At 37.9% G+C, this 23,019-nt stretch overlaps 1 pseudogene; it reads left to right on the top strand.

Moving 5' to 3' along the window:
• The window catches only part of LOC139716867 (uncharacterized), a 73,809-nt pseudogene extending 52,317 nt beyond the window's left edge, over positions 1–21,492 (top strand).
• Positions 21,493–23,019: the final 1,527 nt, after the last annotated feature.

The raw sequence follows: 23,019 nt of genomic DNA, 5'->3' as shown, positions 1-23,019 counted from the left end.
GAACAAAACACTGTGAAAGTAGACATCAACTGTATTTTCTCATTTATACCATGTACTCATTTCCACTTGAAGAAAAGAAAACCACTTCAATTTTTCCCGTGATCTTTAGACATCAGAAGACTCCAGCACCATTCATTCTGCATTGTCCTGTCATTATTTTGATTGTAATTCAGATTTGTTCCATCATCCAACAGCACAGTATTTTAACGCTCCAAATTTTATTTCTGTACCTTGAGGCATTTGTAACGCTAATTGCCTGTTTTCTGCGTTTAGGGGTTTGCCCTTATTTGAACTTAAATAATCTAATTGATAAAGATTACATTAAAAAACATTCAGTCCTGACGCCATTTTTCTGGATCTGAAACCCGTATGGCATGTGTTGCTACTTGTTATTACTACACTAATATTGCTATGTCGCATTCCTGTGAAGAAAAAAAATGCAACATTGTATTTCTTTAAATCAACCCGATAAACCAATTATAGACCTTGACATTTTTCTGTTTTCCATATAGACCTGCTCCCTCACCTCAACCGGATATTTTGGCTGACTCGAACTATGAAAATGCAGATTGTAAGTTACACGCAAGAGTGCAAGATAAGAAGCACCTGCTCTGATCATTGTAGCTGTATGCAGGCGAAATTGGTACTTGTGAGACACTATGAAACGATATATGTAGGCAAGTCCATGTTTATTGAAAGGTTGAATACAACAAAAAAAGGTGGTGTGATCAGTCTGCCGAGCAACTCAAATGAGAGCAGACAGACAAAATAAGCCTAAATTGACCGTAATCCTGAAAACAAATATAATTGCTTCTATTTTCGATTCAAACATTGTTTTTATGTTTCCTTTCTGGATTAAAGAGAGTTTTGCGATGAAGGGCAAAAATTACAGCTATTTTGGTTAACGTATGCATGGTGATGAAGCAGCACAATACCCTCCAAGATTAGCTTTGACCATTGCGTCAAGAGTGAAATCTCTCTCTCTCTCTACACGCACACACACACACACACACACACACATACTCACAAATAGTCTCCAGTACTCCATATTGTGGTTCCAGTAGGGTTTTTATGAACAAAATTTTCGACTAGCCTCGGGCCTTCGTCATTGTATACAAGGCGAGCAGAAAATGTTGTTAAAAACCGTGTTGAAACTTCAAAATCATAGGCCCTACTCGAGACTCCTAAGGCCTCTACTTCTAATATTCGAAGTCCAACACGTGGAAAATTCCAAGATATAACATTTATATAATCATATAAGTGTACTGCAATATTAATTTCTTTATTTTGTCAGCGTTTAGCCTCAACGACTCTCATCGTTACATAACCGTTGACGCGTCTCCTTACGAGGAAGTCATCACCTTACCATTGAAGGTTTGCCCCGTAGTTTATGGACCCATCATTGCGGGAAACTTGCCGAAATACGTGAAAGAAAATCGTTTATCTCCACATGGATTCGAGAAGGAGTTCAAGGTATCGAGACAATAGACCCTTTCAACTTTCTTTCAACTAGCGCTTTTTTTTCAAACTTGACATTCGTACAAGTGTAATTCTGCGTTTCAACTACACCTTGCGTCATTTACAAAGTTTTGTTAAAAAAAAAAAAAAAACAGCCATCGGAATATCATTGGACGCATGTTATGTGGCACGTTTGATGTGAGAAAATTTCATAAAGCATAGTTAAGTTTTGAAGTCAGAGATATGCGGGTAAAGGACATTATACACACTTTCTTATTTCCTATGTCGATTCGTATGAACTGTGTTTACATTATATATATATATATATATATATATATATTATTTTTTTTTTTTTTTTAGCTGAAGAAATGGCCGAGCTAGACAGTGGCAACTGTACTATAGTGGTGCTGCACCTGTGTTTCAATTCTTCTTTTGTTTTGCGGGTTGTCTTTACATGAAAAAAAAATAGTTAATATTATCAACATTACCATCAAGGTTGTTACTTTTCTTTGATTCATATTTGTCAGGATCTTTATAATGAAGTTGACAAAGGAAGCGCGGCTTTCCTTCCAGAGAACAGAAAGAAGAATCGTTACAACAACATAGTAACATGTAAGTCTTTTTATATACCAAGTATTGTGATAGAATTGTATGATTAATCATTACATATCAACATTTTACCAGTATCTTGTAGCGTAGCGTCACCTTACTTCATCTAGATTTCATATTTCATATTGGATTCTAGAATATTTTACTTTCATTATTTAATCGTACTTATAAGACCTCACAGATCTAGAAAGTTCAAAAGACTAAAATTTGATGCAAGGTTACCGCTGAAGGAAGCAAGCTATACAACAGTATCCAGTGGACACATGTTCCATTGATTTGTCAGCCGCGCATATCGAAGCTATCCTAAAAATTAGCAAGCATTTATGAAATTTGTAGTAAAAAAAATCAACTCAGTTAATTTTCTTACTCTTAGGGTGTTCCTGCCAACCTGGAATTTAAAGCATTTCGTATTTTAAAACTTAACTCCTAACTTTGTTCTTTTGCTTTTGTTTGTTTGTGGTTTTGTTTGTTTGTTTTGCACTAAAGTCGATGAGCACCGTGTAAACCTCCACTCACAATCTGGTAGGCCAGGAGCAGATTACATCAACGCCACGTTCCTCGATGTAAATATATTCAAATAATTATATTCGTATGCTATTCGAAGAAAACCAATTGTAAATCCCACTTTGTGTTCAACTGATAAACTTATAACATTATTTTGTAGATATTCCTGAACATGCTAAGCTTGTATTTAAAAAAATGGTACGATTAAAACGATCCTCTAAAATGTTCTGAATGTTGCACAATATTTACTGACTCTACAGTACTTGCATATTTGTTATGCATTTTCTGTCCTACTTCCCTTTATGTTAGCATTTACTTCACCACCAGCGTTCAGTAGGAAATTTGTTATGATTATCAAAAAATTCTTGGAAGAAAGCCATGCACATAACGTGACTACGTAAGATGATACTGTGACATGAAAGTAAGATAGATCCCGTATAGACAGACGTCAGGCCCAACGTAGCAATTCCATTTCTTGAGGCGGCTACCTTATTGATTATAAAGGAGGTTTATTCCACATCACGAACGATTAAAAGAACAAAAGAAAATTGAAATCGTTCGCAAATCCCGTCAACATTTCAAAGGGTCCTCGGATTGACTGAGCACTGCCCCGGCAAAGGAGAAACATCTTTGGACAGAATGTACATCCGCATTGCCCTTCTTGACCTGCGGCTGAAAACATGTGTTGATAAGGAAATAGCAATAGTAATAGTATTAACGAGGCCATCAACATGCTCAGTTGACCACCTAATAACATTATCAGCGTTGTTTTTCATCAATAGCGGTATCATTTGCGTCATTATTATAATTTTCATTTTCATCAATATCATATGACAATGCCATATACCGTTTAAAGGTTCCCTGAAATACAAATGCATCATGTTGATTTGTGTTGATTTATGTGATACCCTCAACATCCATTTTGCGGTGAAACGAGTATCTAGAAACATTCCAAATATTTTAGATAATTTTTCTCCTATTTTTCTCCAGATTACGTGGAGACGCTCACAAAAAAAACAAAAAAAAATCTTTCCAAACTAATACTCTTGTTGTGACCTCATCTGTCAATTATTGCTAAAGTACTGATATGTTTAACAAAAGATATTAGAATGCACTTTCCCCTCGACTCAGCATAAATTGCAGTTCCCTCGCTATGTCTTTTGTTAGTCACATTAATATCACAGAAACATGAGAGTTATGCTGAATAATGCTGTAATGGTTTGGAAGGATGTTTTGTGGGCGTGTCCAAGTTATCTATAAAAAAAAAGAATAGAAGAAAAATTAGTTAAGAATATATAGAATGTTCCTAGATATTCATTTCAGCGCAGAAGTGATGTTCAGGGTATCATAAATCAACACAAATCAACATGCATTTGTATTTCAAAGAACCTTTAAATGTATTATTTTGTTTACCTGCAGGGATATAGGAAAGAGAAGGCATACATTGCAACACAAGGTAATGTGAGGGCTACTTGTAAAATAAATAAATAAATTAATTAATTAAGTAATTAATAAATTGATTAATCAATTAATTAATTAATATTGAAATAACGGCAGTGAATAGTGGGAGCACTCTGGTATGGTGGATAAAAATCAAGCAGAAGCTCCCAAGTTCGAGTCCCGCCAAGTGTTTTCGTCCTTGGAGACAATATCTTTACCCACTGTGTCCTTGTCCTTCCATTCCAGGGATGTAAAGATGACTATCTTGTGAAATAGGACAATTGCAGTGGCAACGCTGAAGCACATAGCTTGGATAAATATTACCATATCATTATTACTGTGTTAAACCTATATTGAATAATGTTTTTAGAAAACTACAGATCAGTCAATAGTCTGGGCATGTGACTTGCGGCACGTCTACGATTGCTTGCTTTAAAAAAAAAATGCTTTACAACGCTGTTAATGCGGCAGTCCAACTACTGTTCATAAAATTCCGCTTTACGGGATGAATCCCATCTTTCTTTCCTTTTCTCTTCTGGGTTTGTGTGTGTGTGTGTGTGTGTGTGTGTGTTAAGGTAAGGGGGTTCCTCCCCCGGCTGCCAATAATGATCTGCTCTACACATCTACACATCTACACCTGGTGGTCTGTGTATTTAGTTCTTTATGGAGATTTCAGAATTCAATATAGAATGGGTTAATATGAAATTTTAGACCAGAGGAACTAAGCCCGGATAATTATTGTTTTAAAAGCAGACAGATTAAAGTCCTGCTACCACCTGGTATGATATCTATTTTTTTCTCTAGGGAATTACATTCCAAGACACATATCAGCATATTTTGTTTAAAATTTGTACGAGCGTGTACTCAAGTGAGAACGCCATGAATTACTGATACATCAAATACACTTACGAAATTACACCTACTTTTTTATAATCACACCACAGCTCCGACCAATGCGACTGTGAACGACTTCTGGCAGATGATCTACGAGCAGAACGTAGCTACTGTAGTGATGCTGACCAATCTTGTTGAGGATAAGAGGGTTAGAAATCTCTTCAAGTCGATTATTACCATTTTCTTGGGTCTACAATGTCATATGTATGTTAAGTTTTGTATTGTAAATTGTCTTGTTAGCATGTCTTTTTGTTTAGACAGTCATTTCTGAGGCCATTAACCTTAAGCGTTTGCTAATGATGATGGTCTCTTGTATTTCTGTGACACCCAGAGTTGCATAATTTGCCTTCTGAACCACGATACACATGATCTTATGTTTGCATAAATAATAGCTGCTTGTTTTCATTTTGCATTGTGTTAGAAAAAGTGTTGGATATTTGAATTAATAATTAATCTGTTTAAACTGTCAGATTCAAAGCATCTATACTGTGCTCAATCCATTCGTTCAGTTTACTTCGTATTTCATTTATGTATTAAAAAGAAATTCAGGAAAAAAAAAACAAATCAAATAAGATCGAATATCACTATAAAGGTGTAAACACAATGGACCTCTATGCACAATACAGACAGTATTCTTGGAAGTAAAGTGAAGGCTGCCGCTGGGTACCTCATCCCCCCACCCCCCCCCCAAAAAAAAAAAAAGAAGTGAAATAATTTCCCATTATACAAAATGATATAGAAAACACATAGCCTGAACTTTTCGAGACGTATTATCCGCTCTTTTTTTTCATTTGTGTCGTATATGACTATTGTATGTATTTATGGTTATGTTTTTTTTTTCTCTCTTGATTTGTATGTTCACCAGTCTTACTATTCGTTGTTTATGTGACCTCACCCCCCCCCCCCCATTGAATGTCTACTCCAGATGCCTGATTATAACATTGTGATCATGTATTACACAATATCGTCACAAATGTCTCTTCTCTATATATAGAAATAAAGGCACAGTAGTAATAGAGCGTATGTTTTTCTACATAATTAATGTAACTACGCTATTCCTTTCTTTGTGCTGTTTGGAGGATGGTACATCATCTTTACATATGAAATATGTATTCCAGGTTAGGTGTGTTCAGTACTGGCCAGATAAAAGAAGCAACAAGGAGGAATACGGAGATTTCTTGGTAACGTGCAACACTGAACAGACCCAGGCAGGTTTCGTCCATCGCAGACTGAATTTGCGACTGGTACGTTCCGAAGATTTTAGTTTTGATTATGCAATGACTTGATCATTCTAAGATCAAAGAGAATTTACAAGTGTGTTTCAGATTGAAGGCGATTTCTTACAGTGCACCTGGACGCCGTTTTTTAACCTATTCATCCTTTTTTGCCCATGATTTAGATGAATATGCCCCAGTGTCCTTATTTCATGAATCAAAGCTTTTATTGAACTAGTGCTTCATCCCTACCCAGCTGGAGAAAGTAGAACTGAAACAAAATTTTCACAAGGGTTGCGTTCTTGAATTGAAGCAAGAGAATAAGTTACAACTAGCATAAACAAAAGCCAAACATCACTCATGGTGATAAACCTGAACTTAATCGTCAAAGTTCAACAACTGTCTTGTCCACTTACCGTAAATAACGATGTATATTACACGCACCCTTTTTTCGGCCATCTGGGGGGGGGGGGGGGAATGACTGTCCGCCGACATGCGCGGATACTGCCATGCAGCGGGTGGAGATACTGCCGACATGTTGGTTGAAGTGAGTGGAAGGTTTAGGGGAGGAAATGTGTTGAAATTTTGTGCCATAAAATAGAAGGAAATGTATAGTAGAATGCTTAACGAAAAGGACATCATTTCAAACATTGAACATTGTCTGCCCACTAATGCAAACATTCGGTACACATTGGCTTAAAGGGGTCGTATAGTTTTGGTTGAGACCTAACTTCTTTTATTTAACATTTTTGGGGAGATAATGAGAAACCTCTTATAAATACGAAGGAGCATGTAATTCCAAGAGAAATTCAACGTTTATTTGATGAAAATTGGTATTGCAATGGCCGAGATATGCAAAATAGAGCAATCCTAACAAAAGGTGGGACCCAACTTTAATTGTGATCTCTTTATTTTACTTTGTTTTTGGTTGTCTCCCCCATTCCAAAACCGATTGTCGTCAAATAAACTTAATTTGTCTTAAATTGGTATGCTCTGTACTATTTCATAAGTGGTTTCGTGGAATCTCACAAAATGAAAATAAAAGCCTAATCCTTGCCTCCACCAAAACAGTAAAATCCCTTTGAATGGTGTACGTCTTGTCAGCATCTACAGCCTTCAATTCAATTCATTTCATTTCAATTCATTTATCTTCATTCTTCTCTTTCCAACAAAACTTAACACATAATAAATCTTGAATTACATCATAAACATAACAATTCGATAGTCGATCGACCACAAACCAACAATTCCGTCCTCTCTTCTGACTCCAATCACGTTTTTTACCGGCTAGTCCACACGGGTACAGTTCGTTATTCCGAAGGTTCGTTTATCCAAAAACGAAATAAGAATGACAATACGTTGATACCCACCTCCTTCGCAATTACGCCACAAATAAATGCTTGGATTAGCGAACCATTTTTCACTATCGGATTAATGAACATCTAGGTATAGGGAATTTTTGTGTTTCGGAATAACGAACCCTGAGAATAACGATCCCTAGTTCATTTTTGGATTAATGAACTTTTTGGAATAACGAACATCAAGCGACCACACAGTCAAAATACAAAATAATTAGCCTTTATATATAAGAATATTTTGCAGTTTTTCCCGATATTAATTACTGTAATAAGGTATCGTTTTACTTATCTGTATGACTGTGTGTTTGTGTGTGTGAGCTTTTTCAATTTAATTTGATTATACTTTATTTAAAAAAAAAAGAAGAAGTGATGCATAATACCAAGTAATAATACTTCAACCCGTAGGGGCGTGGGTTGGGGCTGCTCCTCTCCTAATCTCCCTATAAACGCGCACATGCATGTAGGCCTACATGCACACACATACACACATACGCACGCACACACTTGTGGTTATAACAAACGAAATATATATATATATATATATAATCGTTACTAAAACATTCACAATAAATTCTACATTTCATCTTTTTTTTTTTCGTTTTTCCCGTTTTCCTAGTTTCATCATTAGTACTTTGTGTCCTATCTCCACTGCAAAACGAATTTACACTAGTAATTTTTCCTGTAACCCGCGGTTAAAAGCTTTGCTTTTGCGGTTCCTTCACATTTCACATGTTATTAAGAATGTTCTTTTATGCTGGCCCACTTTCTAGCCAAGACCCGCTTTATATCATATTTTGAATCTTAATTGTATTTTTTCCCTTGGTATTTGCATAAATGTCAAGTGAAATATGAAAATATACGTGTTGGAACTTTTCACTGTGTCTCGAGTGTAAGACTAGTGCAGTTTCAGTAATTCAATTCAAAATTTTGAAGAATAGAATACAAACCAACTAAATTCCGTGATTTTCCAAGGATCCTGTCCTTGACCCTCGATTCATCCACGACATTACCCCTACGCCTACTCCTCATTTACGCGCCTTTGAAACGAATAAACTCCTATGACCACACACAAAAAATGTTATTCGTTATCACATCCAGCGAAACGGCGAAGGATCACGATGGGTGAGTCAGTACCACTACACGATCTGGCCGGAGAGGAGAGAACCCGACTATTTACAGCCTCTGATCGACTTTAGGAACGTCGTGAGAAACGCACATCCAACCGATGCTGGGCCGCTAGTTGTGCACTGCAGGTAGATATCGAATACTGGCTTAAAAACTACTTGTTGGCTATTAAATCTTATGTGTATTTGTTTTGTTTTTGTTAGTTTGTTTGTTTGTGTGTGCTGCGCGTTTGTATATTCATGTACGCCTATGTATGAGTATGACCCAAATACTACGAAAACCACGGAAAAGCGCCAAGTGTAGGTTTCCTGAGGTAGATAGTTTCAAATTAGTGGGGGCGCAAGGGATTTTTGGTGTGTGACACACACGCACAAACACACTGCTATAGCTTCTGACCACCCGAGCATTGAGAATTAAGGGTTTCTGGGACGAACACTGCACTAGGGCTTTCTATAGCTCAGTCGGTAGAGCACCGGTCTAGCAATCCGGAGGTCTCGGGTTCGAATCCCGATGGAATCCCATTTTCTTTGCTCACTTTTCCACTAATAATTTATATTCTTTCTGGTCAGTTTATTTGTTATAATTTGAAAAGTCAGCTTTAGAGGTTTTATGGGTCAAGGAATTCGATTCTGAAGTTGTTTTTATGGTCTGGTGTCAACTTTTCCGCATAAGGTCTCCCTTGAGGTCATTTGGGGTCAATTATCAAACTATTATATTCACAATAGGTAATTTAGAAAATGGCTTGCCTATAGTCAATATAGGAGGAATGCCAGCCTTCTAATAGAATTCCAGTTGTTGAGGGCTGTGGGAGAGGGAGAGGTGGGCTTTCTCACGAGTAACATCAATGTATCTGCTTTCGTGTTAAGATTTCAAACACTGTATACACTCATGAATTATAATAAGAACCCCTTTCTGAGAGTAATTAGGTTTAAGGGATCTTACTCAGATCCTTATTTCACAATTAAATTTGAAGACTTGGCAACCCTTCAATTTCATTTTTAATGATTACTTACGGTAATTTTTTTTTTCTGCATCATTTCAATTATGGCCTGTTATGATATGGCTACACAAGCTTTTAAGTGAGGTTCTCTCATAGCAAAGCTATGGAATATCATAGTTCATGTCACATTGTATCATTCTATCAATTATTTTTATATTACAGGCGCTAAGAGGAAATGTCCTCACCGACTGGTCATATTTGCGGAATTCAACATATTTGCATTTGCTTTAATGACAGCAAAAAGAGCTAGTTAGAATTATGGGTAATGCCCTTTCAAAGAGTTTTCAAGATTTGATTGTTGGATTATTATTTTCATCTTCATCTGCAAGTAATGCAATAAAGACATACACATATGAGAAATAGAATCCTATTGCTACCTAATACACTAATAGTTTAGAAATAAGGGGGGGGGGGGTACTCTCTATTTTACCGGCGTCTTTGACGTTGCCACTAAAAAGAGAAGTGTTTTTATTTCTCTGTTGCAGTTCAGGGGTCCTCAATATTCATAATTCAGATTTAAATTCAATGGAATAATAATTATAAAGATCACTCCTAATCTGGATGAAAAAATAAAAAAATCTGTCGTGTTTAAGAGAGTTTTAGTACATCAGGTTGGCATCAATTTGCTATTTTCGAACTTGTGTAAGAAAGTTCGATTCTAAAGTCCTTATAGGAAATTGTATGTGCCTCCACAGCTACATATGCCGTTCAGAGAACATGACGGTCCTGGTGACGCCATGTAGGGAACAAGCATAATTATTTCACAGGTGCTACAGTGACACCATTAACAGGGTACAGATTACAGTAGATATGCTATAGTACAACTTTCATGACACCTTCTAGGGTCTATTAAGATTCTATCCAAAGTGCTTGGACGCAACTTGGTATGATATCACAAGACTTTATAAGTTGGTTTCTCGTTGGTCTGAGACTATAGGTTGCAACTCTACTCTCCGCAACATTTCTACGACGCACGTCTCCTGGAGACGAGCCCAATCTCCAGGATTCGCAGGAGAATCGAACATTTTCGATTTTTGCAGAGACTATTTCCGTCTTCCAGCTTGTCTCCGAGACGTCTCTGCGAGGTCTCCATCTCTGTGGCCATGTCGTGGGGACTAAATTTGTCTGCAACATCTTCGAGATGTCCCCGCATCGTGTGGAGACCGTAATAACATAATGGCGACGAAAGGGAGAAGTCACTGTTGAGATAAGACGTCTCTGATAAGTCCCTGCGACTGCAAAAGCCGTGCTAACATCCCCGTGACTTCCAAGCAAATAAGCTGTCCCTTTGTTTGAAGACGTCGTGGACGTCGTCCTGGAAATCGCGTTAGTAATTGTGACAGCGAAAATAATTTCTTCGAGACGCTGGCATTTGCGACAATGTCTCCTCCCGTCAGATAGGCCCTCAATCCCCTCCCCCCCCCCCCCCCCCCCACTTTAAGTTTGCAGCAATATCAAACTACTGACCATGGCTCGTCTGACACCTGCTCTACATTGTGCATTTTCACCTTCATTCATTCATTCGTTTCACTATTTTTTTTCCATTTCCATGTTTTCCACCTCCCAATGCATGTTTTGAAACAGCTGTGGTGCAGAAGAATGAAAATTGGTACTGAAGCATTGCGGAGAGTGGCTGATAGTACTAGTAATTGCCATGTACCTGTGCCATCTTTCCTCCAACTCCACTCCATGAAGTCAGGGATCACATCATGACCCATTCTGTCATGATTCCAGTAGAAACTCACTTGGAGCAGCACTCATCTTCGAAATGTTGATACAGCGCCGCTCGAGCAAATAAGGTGGTTTCTGATGATCTGCTCCCACGTTATGACGAGATGATGCCTACCCTCGTTGACGCTGGCTGCCCCATAAACCTTGTTGCTCATCAGTCCTTGCTGGACATGAGCACGATTATTAAAGTAATGTGTCAGTGAGCTCTGGTTTGCTGACTCATACAACTTAGGCATTTTGCATGCCACATTGAAGCAGGTCTGAAGTAATGTCGCACCCTGTCAGTGCCTGATGTTGGGCTCTGGAAGAGAAATATGCTGTACAAGAAAAGGCTGACAAGTCCTTTATCTTTTCAATACCACGACCCACCCTTAACTCCCTCAGATCCGAAAGGGATTTTAAAAAAAGCACACTACCGAAAATGTGATGTTATGCTCATCCGTGCGATTGTATACTGTTTTCAGAAAATGCTTTCAGAAAACATTATGTCATCCTTTGTAAGGATATCTTTGCGTAGATCGCATCTAAGTTGTTGGAAAGCTGAAGGGTTGTGAAATCACAATTCCTGTTGGATGTTTCCGTCTCGAATCAGGTGCTCAGGATGAGTTGTCCGTCCCATTTATTCTTGGATATCTGTGCGCTGATAAATGAGGGCAGTTCTTTATTTTTCAATCTTAATTTTCAGGAAGCCGCTACGCTCTTCCAATCATAATTTGAGATTTGAGTGGTGCCATCACCATCTCTTGTCAGAGGACTGCACAGTGTTGCTGCGCAAAAATGTTAAGATTATTTTCTTCAGGATCAGTATCCCATACAACATCAATAGGTGTTCAGTTTCCCTAGTCATTTGCGCTTTCAGTAAAGAAACGGTTTCGTTTGATAAAAAGAGAATAAAAAATATTTAAAAAATCCTTCAGCTGAATTGTCTTCACCTACTCTGATAAGATACTGCCATTAAAGGACTTTAATAATCGAATTTAGTTAACTGCCCCTAGAATACTGGTCTGACCTGGATTGAGGAGCTCGATTCCTAGCTGGAAGCTTCGGCCATTGCTTCCTTCACTGAAGAAGCAAATGCTATCTTGTCAAGGGAGAGCAGGCATACACCAATTTCAGCAGGAGGAGAATCATATCGCTTGCCAGCTGGAAAGTTATATGATTAACCATGAAAGGTGACGAGGTGGCTCAATCGGTAGCGTATGGCTTGCGATCTAAAGACTTGTGTTCCGGCGCGGGTTCAAATCCCACTTATCTCAAGTCTAGCTGAGCAATGGTGTGTGTTGTCATACCGTCCCCTCTAGTAGAGGCACAACACTTTGCACCTCATCACTTGGATATAAAAAGTGGAAGTCCCTTGTGTGAAAAAATCACAAACCCATCAGACACATGAAAACATCCCGATCGCGAATCGGCATTCCGTAATCGGAAAACTCAAGGTGCATAAACCGGTAAAGTGGTCCACCCCAAGTACATACAACTGACCAGCTAGTTGCATACGGGCTATCCAGCTATCTCGTCAGAAGGAAAAACGAAGACAAAATAAAATTAGGCGTGTTTATTATCCCCTTTGCCATTGAACCCTGATTCGCCACCTTGGAATAGAATGGCGGCCGTATTTAAGCATGTATATTTGAAACAAAGAAAGGAAAAACTGACCAGAAACAATTAATAAATAGTGAAAACTTTGAGCAAAGAAAATGAGAAAAGAAAACGAAACCGATGGAAGCTCGTTTTCTGTGCTCAAAGATTTCAATATATGTATATATATCTTAAATATAATTTTTTCATTTATTTGTCATAATCATTACTGATATGAAGGGGGGGTGGAACCGCTCTTGGCCCTAATTGACCATTGAAGGAGTATGGAAAAGATGACAAATGGGACAAAATAGGGGTACCAATGAATTGCAGTTGAATGCTCACAGACGCCATTTCGAAAAATGCACAAAATGCCTGATTTGACCCTTATATGACCTTGAAAGTGACCTTGAGAGGTGATAGTGACCTTGAATTGCAGAAATGATATTAAGAATCACATTCTCTAACCCTGTAAAGTCTTCCACATGGGATTCATAACATTAATCAACCTTTTCAATTTGTACTAACTGCAGTTGACCTTTAACCCGGATGGCGGCCATATTGGATTTCACCAATATGGCGGCCCCAAGGGTTTTTAGTCTTGGCGCCCATCAAAAATCGAAAGAGTATGGTACAAGGGACCTATGAGCCAAATTTGGTGCTTTTGGAAGAATCTGAACCAAACGACCCATTTTGAGCCCTTAGGCCCCCAACTAATGTCCCCAGTTTCGAGCTTTCCAAGGATGTTGTGAAATGTCCACTTCATCAACAAGAAGGAAAGACTGCATCTGATGAAGAAAATACTAAAACAAAAGTTATGAAGTTTACCCATACGTCTAATGAAATTAGAAATTCAAGCGAAATAGATAAATCAAAAATAGAACCACAACATATAATCAAGATAATGTGCATGCCAATTCCTTTGTATTCTTCAGTATCCTGAGGGTTTCTTTTTTGCATTGCTCTGTGCCAACACAACATTACTAGGGAGTCTGTCTTTACTAAAGCAACCTTTCTGTCTCATGTAAAGGTAACAAACTGTGTTAAGCTTTATGGAAGTTGAAAGTGTATTCTATTTTAGATTATCTATTCTATTCAGAGAACATGACTTGCATGATGTGATGCAAAGCACATCATACATTCCAGGACCTATTTCTTTCTTTTCCTGATATCGTCGCACTTATTATTGATAGATTTGTATTCTGAATTATGTTCCATAGTGCTCTGAATTATATTCATTTTTTTTTTACTTTGTGTCATTTTCTTTAAGCGCTGGAGCCGGTCGTACCGGTATTTTCGTTACCATTGACTCAATGATGGCCATGATCGAACACGAGAAGAAGGTTGACATATTCAACTTTGTGAACGAAATGAGGAAACGGCGTTCATTTATGATCCAAGACCAGGTGATCATTATGAAATGCCGGCTGTGATTTATAGATTGTGGACAGCATTAGTAAAACTTACCCCCAAACTCTCAATCTGCGTACATGTAAACCTATTTAAGTCATTGTTTAATAATCTTGTTTTTTTTTTAAAGCACACCAAAATACGTGCCTGTAGCTAAAGCTGGTCATAGTGGTGTTGCTATTCATTTTATCTTAGAGGACTGGAATGTTTTGTTTTTTATACTTTATACTAGTCCAACAATTTGATTATCCGCATGAGCTAAGATGGCACTATTTCTTTTGCATTTAGCATCATTGGAATTTTGTTTCAGTGGAATATAATCACTGACTTTTCACCACAGTGCATTTACAACAAAGTGATTGAAAAATACCAAGCAATTTTTGAAATTCGAGATATATGACTTAATATTTTGAGAATAATTTGAATACAGACTTCTGTTTTTTCTCCCCATATCACATGTCACTCCTTATATTTTACAGTCTCAATACGAGTTGGTCTACGACACTCTGCTGCAATGGTCAGTGTGTCCAGCTGTGACGTGTCATGTGGCCGATATCGCGATGGTCAGGTCAAAGTGGCGGGCAATTGATCCAATCACTGGCAAGACGGAGATGGCGAAGCAGTATGAGGTTGGATTCTTCCAGTGAAGATTTAATGTTATGCTCCTATCTGAATATACGTTGCCTTCTTGCATGTAAAACCAAATCATCGAGCTCATTTGTAATTTGCACAAAGCGTTTTCAAAGCAGCATGAACTGGCACCTCATTGATTACAGTACCAATAGCAATATCCACTGCTGTAAAAAGAAATAATGATAGTAACAATAATAATAATGATAATAATAATAATAACTATGTGAAGGTGTGCTTGTTTTGAAAAGGCTAATAATCGTGCGGTTCGTTCGTAATGCGACCCATTTACTCAGCACACTCAACTGCATAAACTATACCCCCCCCCCCCCCCGGCTTGAGGAAATTATCACAGGCAAGGTTTGTTAAAATAGATGTACTCTCATTCATGCGTATAATTAGTGTACTGTCATCAAAATTCCTCCACTTCAATTTGAGTAATCTTTGTTAGGCCACAACGGGAATCAGGAAATCTCTCGCGACAAATAATTTCATCTGGATCTAAACAATTCGCTCAAAAAAGAGGAAACTTCTGTAACATGATGCATGCACTTTCAACAAACTCATTATTTTTCCTGATCAAGTTTCATTCCAAGTGCATTGTTTGTCCCTTGGTTGTTATAGGAGACCAGACGGAATTCATCTCAATTGTATTGAAACTAAAACTAAAGACAATTTTTTTATTGTTTTTTATGATATTTAAATTATACTTTTTTTCTTCTCTCTCTTTTCATCACCTTCTTTGCTTGATAACTGTTTGATGCTAATTTCCGTGTCAATGGCAATGGATAGTTTCTGACAATAGCTCTGTATACGGAGTGCAGACCCCTGCTTCCTTTCTTATAGTCCTTCCTTCCTTCCTTCCTTCCTTCCTTCCTTCTCTCTCTGCCCTTTCTCATTGTCTCATGTTGTTTATCTTGTCTACGTCTCTTCCCCCTCCCAGCGTCTTTGTGCCTGTGTGTGTATTTCATTTCCTTTGCATAATAGTCATTTTCTTTTTGAAACTGTAAATTCAATTTTATGAGATGCCCACATCTCTACAAGACTATTTTTTACGTGCGCATCTCTTTGAAGAAATCGTTTCATGTATGTATTTTTACATGATTGTTTTCATCGAAATTGTATAGAAAACAATATACATAACATTAGAAATTAAATTCGAATTGATATGAATTGAATTAAATAATGTCTTCAATACGGAACACAGTTGCTGGACTGTATCACCCCAGACGGAACCGATTTGTCTCACCCTGTTGGACTGAGACAAGAAAACGTGAGAAAGAATGGCACTCCACATGGAGTTACAGGTCTGTTTGCGGATGATGCCTTGCTTTTTTGTCTTGGCTTGCTTTCACTATGTGCATTTCAAAAATAACTGTGAGTTAAAATATTTGTGACCGTGCACCTCAAAACGAACATAAAGTCGCACACACTGATTTTGCGTGAGGACTGAAAATAAGTGAAATGGGTCAACCTAGCCGAACTTGACTTTTTCATATTTTCTGAAAGAGCGGGTCTTCTTTTAGATTATGCTAAAATTTGGTATCGTAAAACGGGCAGGAAAGTGTGTTTTTTTAGCAGTTTATCTCTAACATTTTTGGTAGAATAGTGTGATTATGTGTGTCTTGAGAATCCCTTTTTCATTTCTGAAAAACCTTGTCCACACTCTTCACTTTCAAGTCTAATGACTTTTGACAGGATAGAGCTACTGCTTTGAAAGTTGGCATTAGTAATGGACAGAATGTGTTAACGAGGCATGCTTAATTTCAGTTTAATTTGATAATCCCGTCATTGTTGTTACTCTGGTGGTTTACTTCCTGTTTTTTGTCCCATTCATCGCACAGCCAGCACGGTTTGGTAACGATTAAGCGCTTGAATAGACACTGTACTTCAGAACCTCTTTTCTCAGTTCACACTTTTCCTGAGATTGTGCTTTCTTTCCAATATTTAGATAGGTTAGGAGAGTCCATTTGATTTGAGTTATACATAATTTTAAAGCTTAAAGTCTGCTCTTTCAGAATTTGGTCTTAACTAAAAATTCATGTATGGCGACTTTTTGTTTGTTTTGAGGTGCAGAGTCACATTTAAAGATTTAACTTGAGACGTCTGCTGAAATTTAAAGTGCCTCACCACTCCTCGTTTGATATGGTTTTGAGTGATTTAACAGTAGAGCCAAATCAAACGAAAAAGAACAACAAAGATTTTGAACGATTTAGGGTAGAACAGGAAAGTTGTTGAAATTCAAACGTTTTACATATTTTCATGAAACATTGTGGATGAAGAATAGCAACGATGTCAAGGTCTCGCATAACATATCTCCTCAAATTTCCTCTTTTTTAACATAAAACTCAAGACGAAAGTTTTGCTATTCATTTCTGGTATGTTAAATGTTTATGTTGAATTACCTTCAGAGGTTGATAGATACTAGACGAGGGGAGCCAAAATTATAATAGGACAGGATCGAAAGAATTAAGTACAGTATAAGGTCCGAACGTCACAACACAAAGCCCTGTTGTTACAGAGAATTAGTTCCTGCTATTTACTCAATACCGACGTTTATCTGTAACTTCTTTAGCAATTTTCATAGATATGCAGCGGCATCCCATGCCATTAAATGTTCATCCCCCTCTCTATCTATCTCTCCCACTCACCCAGCCGATAGGTCACGACCTTGCCTCTCGATGACAGGCGACTACACATGCGCAGATGACTGCATCAATGCATCGTTCTTCGATGTAAGTTTCTTTAGAATAGACAGTGATTAGCTACAACATGCTAAAAGAAGGAAGTTCATCTCTATCCAACAAAATAGAAGAACCCCCTTCTCCTCCAAACAAAAAATAAATATATCAGATGATTGTCCTCCGAATACGTTTAGGGGCATGGTAAGAGGTCAAACCATTACAGTTATATCCTGTCCTAAATGAACATGGAAAAGAGAGAGTGCTGAAATATTATTAAGTGTCATTAGTTCAAACGTGACAAGAAGGTGCATACTAACGAACCTTCAAAAGTGCCGAAGTCATTTCCTTTTAGGATCAACGGAGCTCCGGAATAACGAACCTTATTTTATTTTCTGATTTGCGGCGACCCTTTTAAATAACGAACCTCCGGAAAAAACGAACTGTAACCGTTTGTTCCACGGATGAAATTAAACCACCAACACGAAAACAGCCGACAGGTATCTTTGCTAGTAATCCAAGGAAAGACTCTCTTTCGATACGACCTTGGAAAGAAAGGGTATGGCTTTTCTTTTCTTTTCTTTTTGAGTAAAAGCTCAGCATTCTCTAGTTGCGGCATCATTTGAATTTATTTTTCTTTTCCCCTCAAGTTTTTTTTTTTTCTAGTCTTTATCTGTTCATGCATCTATTCACCAATGTCGCTGCTTTATTCAAGTTTTCGTTTTATCCCAATCTTTTAAGTCTGAAGGTAAGAAGAACGCCTACATATGTACTCAGTATCCTCTGCCGACCATGATTACTGACTTTTTACAACTCGTTTGGAACTACGGATGTCGTGCTGTTGTGTGCTTGGACGAGATTGACGAGGTATTTAAAAGTAATTCTAGTTTTCGATAGGAAGGCCTAATTAATTAAATTCTATTCGCTGTACTTAATTTCAATCAAACAAAAAGTAATACATGACACAATAGCATTGGTACTTTTAAATGAATGTGTGTTCTCAAATGCACATGCAAAAGACAGTCTTTAATTGCTTCAACCTGCCATATTTCATATAACATGAACTATCAATTCTTTCACTGCTACTGAGACTTGAAATAAAATATTTCAGAAACCCCAAGTATTTCAAAGATTAATGTGGCATTATTGGTTGTGGTAATTAAACATAATAAGCCCTACTGCTATACCTTTAATGCCTGTTAACATCCACTCGTCAGCAATATCGGGGATTTTTCATATGCATCTTCCCCGTTCTTCGTTTCTACCCCCCCCCCCCCATTTAAGCTAGAGTGTAGTAGTTTAATCAAAGTATCTATACTATCTAAGATGGTGTGTCGTTCCTATTTCACGGTGGGCTCGAACTTGTACCACATTTGCTCAAGGTTATGAATAATAATCTGAACAATGGAACATAGTACTTAGCGCTTCTCGGAGAGCCGATCAGAGCTCAATCAGTCGTATAATTTCTCTGTCTGATTGGTGCAAATCGAACAATTATGTTAACGTTTTCTTCGAAGTGCAATGAAAAAGAAAGAGAAATTTAGCTACAGATATATCACGGATACACAATCACATAACGGCATTCATTTTGTGACGGTTTAAAGTCACCAATGGTCAGAATCCTTTTTCTTTGCCATTCTTCCTGCCCCACAGGTATGAGCATACAATGTCACGTACCCATCTGTATAAAACGAGACACCAAATACGCGTGTCCATTTGCTTTTTTGTGTGTGCAAGAATCATAGTGAATTTGAATAACGTAATATATCTGGTTGTACTTTTAACATGTCTGTGCTACTTTTTAGTATGTTTGTGCCGTGCTATGTGAGAGAAACGTGGAATTAAAATTTAATTATGAATTTTTTATTCCTCCACCCGCACTTATTTCGGTGCTTGCAAGACGTGCGTACAATACTGGCCTGAACAAGGGAAGAAGACGTACGGCCCATTCACGTTGGAGCTGTTTGAAGAATACAGAGATGTAGACTTTGTCACCAAACGGGTTCTAAATATCACATCCACGAAAACAATGGTAAATCCGCCTCTATTTTTTTCTTTTATCTTCTATCTTTTTTTTTAATACTATACAAACAAATTTAACGGACTATGAAAATAACAAATGTATCTTAACCAAGTTCAATTGCGTGTACTCTTGACATTATCTCATACTTTTTTAATGATTTGTTTCAATAAAACCAATGAGCCATATTGTGTGTGTGTGTGTGTGCGTGTGGTGGGGGGGGGGTTGCCATAACTAAAACAAACAAAGATAATAAAACATGGTTCTGAATTGTAGTCACTCTTAATTTCATTCTGGTTAGGCCTAATTCATTTCATTTTGTTTGTTTTATTTTGTTTGTTTTGCTTTGTTTTGTGGATCTCCCGTTAGGAAGGACACAGTTTCACTCAGTATCACTTTCATGGATGGCCAAAAAATGGAAGTGTGCCGAAATCAAAGAGCAACTTCTGTGGACTCATCCTTCACGTACAGGAAGAGAACGATGAAGAGCGACCTCTGCTGGTCGTGTGCATGTAAGTGCTTTTTCTCTTTTTACGACTCTTTTGTTGAACGCAAATCATTGATTTCATGTGTCTATAGTCATAGGACTCGTTATGAGGCTAATAATTTACCGCGATGTGTATAATAATTTTCACGATCAGTTATCTCGCAAGTGATACAGACGCACAATTCTTGTTGATGGGAAATCAAACCATGTATGTGCTAAAACAAAGGCAATCACGGTCAGAAAACTTTGATAGGGAAATTATTATGCATAAACACACACCCACATTCACACATTTCCGTGCAGATACTAGGGCCTACCGCCTATTATTATGAGTTGTAGAAACACCGATAATTTTTACGTATTCGTGATTATTGCTTACAGTAAACCAGTTCCGTGCGCATGTCTGTTTATTTCTTTTCACTGGTATTTTCTCGTTTAAATTCGGTCTTTAGAGACGGGTTCGGCAAGTCAGGCACATTCCTAGCTGCCATGGCAACGATCAACAAAGTGAAGCAGGACAAGACGGTAGATGTTTTCAGCGCAGTAAAACGTCTTCGCAAGACAAGGCCGGGCATCGTTGATAGTTTGGTATGATCAGTCATAATGATATGGTATTTCGGTAATAATGAAGCAGGATGGTATTTGACAAACGAATGTGTCTTTGTAATTACTTCAATACTCCCTTTCTCCTATATAATTCCTTTCAGCAAACAACCTGCGCTTTTTGTTATCTTCTGACTTGCATTGTTGTCTTTATGCATCAATATTCACCGAATTCAAAAGTATACTTGTTCCATGTTCATTCACAGACATTACCTACATGATACTTTGATGGTAATCTCGCAGACTTGGGCATAGCTAAAATAGGCCGAAGATTGTCGTATTTTCCAATGATAAAGAATCCTTTTATGAAATGAATATCCAGGATCCTTGCTTGCTATAATGAACGATCAACGTTGTGCAATCTCATAGATCATCTTCAAAGTTAAAGATTTAAGTTACGATTGATATCAGACGGAACTTGTTTATAAAATAAGTTTGTAATCAGACGCAAGGTCGTGTTTGGATCGGAGGACTTGTGTTTGATTTTGGGACATACAGTAAAAAAAAGAAAGATTTATCAGTAGATTCGTTATATATAGAAGAGATTTGCATGCAGAGCAAATTTAGCCCTCCTAACATGCTATTATTTTTTTCCTTGGTAGAGCGGTTAGTTTAGAATTATTACGGTAAATCCGTTCCTGCTGCATTTATTTTTGTCTTTTTCTTCCTTTCCAGAAACGCTACGAGTTCTGTTTCGACATAGTGGAGACCTACAGAGATTATGTGAAAAACTACGCCAACGTAATCTGAATTTCTGTGTAAAGTAGTCCTAGGATGGGATTTCACGGAGCACGCGAACGATTTGCGAAGGACGCGAATGACAAAATCCAACATTTGGAAAAGTTTTTCTCCGAATGTGTTCCGACAATGAAGCCGAAAACTATTCTTGCGCAATTTGCGCGAAGTTTCCACGACGTATGTGCGAATGTCGTGTGTATCATTGCTAAAGTACAGCATGTTACGTACACGAAGAACACGCGACGGAAATGCGAACAACGAAAAATGTTCAATAATCATGGGAGAAAATGTACCCAAGGAGAGGTGGAAGCTGTCTTAAGTTGATCTTTTTTTTCGTTCCTCTATTCTCCTTTCTTTTTGTCTCATTTCTCTATCGTGTGCTTGCCTACATTTTTTTTCCTTTTTTTCTCCACCACATCCTCCAACACATTACCTCTATTTTACAGTTCAAATGAAATTTTGCATACTTTAGATTAATATCAAATGTATTCTGCGATTTTTTTTTTTTTTTGTATATCAAACATGTCTTTTTCTTTGGTAGTCTTTAATTTCTTTTGTTACTGTAGTTGTTAATGATTGTTTGATGTTTAGATGTATGGTACGATTTTTATTTGTAGAAAACGTATAGGTCATACATCCCCAAACGTGCGCCAAACGTTCGCGAGAATGTCTCAAAAGGTACGCGAACAGTTTGCGATTACGTCGTAAAATGATCGGAAAAACTTCGCAGATTTCGCGTAACATACGCGAGACATTCTCCAAAGTTTCGGAGTCTGTTTGGGGTTTCACGAACATTATGCGAACATCGCGCGTGTCTTGCGAAGGTCTTGCGCATATGACGAGGCTGTAAAGACACTTTCGAGAACAACGTTATTCACGAGCAAATCACAACCAAGTGTGCGGAAAAGGTTCGCAAAAAATTTCAAACCTTTTTGAAATCATTGCCGAAGTAAAAACGACATTCGCGAACAATTGACGACGCTTCCGAACCCTCACGTTCGTTTGGCGATCTTTTGCAGACTAAAATACGAATGCTGGATTTTGCCATTCGCGTCCTTCGCAAATCGTTCGCGTGCTCCGTGAAATCCCACCGAACAATTTGCGAAGGACGCGAATGACAAAATCCAACGTTCGGAAAAGTTTTTCTCCGAATGTGTTCCGACAATGAAGCCGAAAACTATTCTTGCGCAATTTGCGCGAAGTTTCCACGACGTATGTGCGAATGTCGTGTGTATCATTGCTAAAGTACAGCATGTTACGTACACGAAGAACACGCGACGGAAATGCGAACAACGAAAAATGTTCAATGATCATGGGAGAAAGTGTACCCAAGGAGAGGTGGGAGCTGTCTTAAGCAGTGGCGTATCTAGGGGGGGGGGGGCAAGGGGGGCACGCGCCACTCTTTGGGGGCGCCGAAAACGAAAAAAAGAAAAAAAAAGAAAAAAAACGAAGAAGAAAAAGAAAAAAAGAAGGGAAAAAAGAAGAAGAAGAAGAAGAAGAAGAAGAAAAAAAAAAAAAAAACTCGCCCGGACCGGGAAG

The sequence above is a fragment of the Diadema antillarum genome, unplaced genomic scaffold (genome assembly GCF_040938485.1).
Source record: "Diadema antillarum isolate AM-2024a unplaced genomic scaffold, OU_Dant_1.0 scf00000071, whole genome shotgun sequence".
NCBI classification, from domain to species: domain Eukaryota; kingdom Metazoa; phylum Echinodermata; class Echinoidea; order Diadematoida; family Diadematidae; genus Diadema; species Diadema antillarum.
The sequence above is the reverse complement of the archived record's forward strand: the minus strand, read 5'-3'. Positions and strand labels throughout refer to the sequence as shown.